General features: G+C 37.5%; 1 protein-coding gene across 1 annotated transcript in view; it reads left to right on the top strand.

Annotated features, from left to right (window-relative positions):
• DNAH11 (dynein, axonemal, heavy chain 11) overlaps positions 1 to 1985 on the top strand; it is a 364599-nt gene that overhangs the window by 238232 nt on the left and 124382 nt on the right. The window lies entirely within an intron of this gene.

Raw genomic sequence — 1985 nt, 5'->3', positions numbered from 1 at the left:
CTTCCAGTGATAACATCTTAACTATAGGACAATGTCGAAACCAGGAAGCAGTGTTGGTATAATCCACAGATCTTATTCAGATTTCCAGTTTTACTTGTACTCATGCATGCATGTGTGTGTGAATGTGTTTAGTTCTGTACAAGTTTATCATATGTGTAGGTCTGGGCACTCACCACCACAGTCAAAGCAGAGAACGGTCCCATCATCATGAAGAGTCCACCTGTTGCCATTTTATAACCACACCCACCTCTCCCACCACTCCAGTCCCTAATCCTTGGCCACCACTAATCTATTCTCCATTTCTATAATTTTGTCATTTCAAAAATGTTATATAAATGGACTTATACAATATGTAACCTTTGGGTATTGGCTTTTTTCACTCAGCATAAATCTCTTGAGATTCATGTAAGTTACTGAGTATATCAACAAGTCTTCCTTTTTTATTGTCGAGTAGTATTTGACAGTATGAATGTACCACAGTTTAACCATTCATCCATTGAAGGACATTTGGGTTATTTCTGGGTTTTATCTATTACAAATAAAGCTTTTATGAACGTCTATGTACATGCTTTTGTGTGAACATCACTTTATTTCCCTGGGAATAAATGAGCAAAAGTGAAATTACTGGATTATATGGTAATTGCATGCTTATGTTTATTTAAAAAATGGGCAGATATTTTCCAAAATGGCTGTCACATTATGCATTACACCAGCAGTGTATGGGAGATCTAATTTCTCAACATCCTTGCCAGAATTTGATGTTATCACCAAATATGTTGGTGATGTTATGGTGATTTTATTTGCATTTTCCTAATGGATGATTCTTTTGACTGTTGGCCTAACATAAGGCTAGTTTCACATAGTTAAAAAGAACAGAGAAGCAAATGTTGCTGTGTAAGGTTACGCTGAATTTACAGAGAGGATAAAAAATCAGTCTTACCTTCAACTTTAATAGTACTAGTAGCAGTCATAGTGCTAATCGGGTTTTTCAGGTAGAGTGTGAATAAACTGTGCTGGGATGGGGATTACGAGATTACTTGGATATAGTAGTGGGATGTTGTTCCACAAGGTGAAATCACTGAAGTGTCTTTGGCAATTGAGTCAAAATAAATGGTTATGATTGTTCTTTGCTTTTATGATTTTTAAAATTAGTAATATTTACACTTTAGGAATATAAACGGAATGGAGAGTTGAGTACCATGATGTATAAAGCTGCTTTCATAAATTCCTGAGAACTGAGTTCTTCCTAGAACTTTATTTCTGCTTTTATTTATGTGATCATCAAACTTAGGAACCTTCTGAACCCAATGAAAATCCCAATTAAAAAATGGGAAGAATCATTCTTTTTAGCAGAGAATCTGCTGGTGGCTCAGAAAGACTGATTTCCACAAGAGCTTAGTGAGGTTATTTAGTAGGGGGCCAATGGGAGAAATGTATCACCCTCACTGGGCTTCCAGCCACACCTTACTGATACCCAACAAAGCACACGTAGTTTGCCTGTCTAGTAGGTATTAAGTTGAATGTTGGATTACCTGCATGATCATAAATTAAACGTCATATGAGGTGGGAAAAAATCAAGAGGGCCATTTTATATTTTGTGGGAAGAGGTAAGACCTGTCAGTGAGCGTTTCAATATGCAATCAATGAATCTTCAGACAGATTAGGAGTGTTCATGTCTTCAACTTATCTGAAGTCTCCAACAACTTTCTGTTGGAGAGCATGGGTGAGATCTTCCACCCTGTCATGAAGCATGTCTTCCTGTGGCCTCTACTGCTGTGAGCCTGAGCTGCCAAGGACCAGAAAAGCATAGGGATCCCTGAATTTATCTTAAAAAATACAGAATTTCTGCTATTTGATGTTCTTGATGCAAGTTGCTTCAGAATGCTGACTTTTCCTTTAGGTGGGAGATCTAAAAGCCAGACTCGCATCTCAAGAAGCCGAGTTACAACTGAGGAATGAAGATGCTGAAGCTCTGATCACAAAGA

The sequence above is a fragment of the Galeopterus variegatus genome, unplaced genomic scaffold, assembly GCF_000696425.1.
Source record: "Galeopterus variegatus unplaced genomic scaffold, G_variegatus-3.0.2 Scaffold949, whole genome shotgun sequence".
Lineage (NCBI taxonomy): Eukaryota > Metazoa > Chordata > Mammalia > Dermoptera > Cynocephalidae > Galeopterus > Galeopterus variegatus.
The sequence above is the reverse complement of the archived record's forward strand: the minus strand, read 5'-3'. Positions and strand labels throughout refer to the sequence as shown.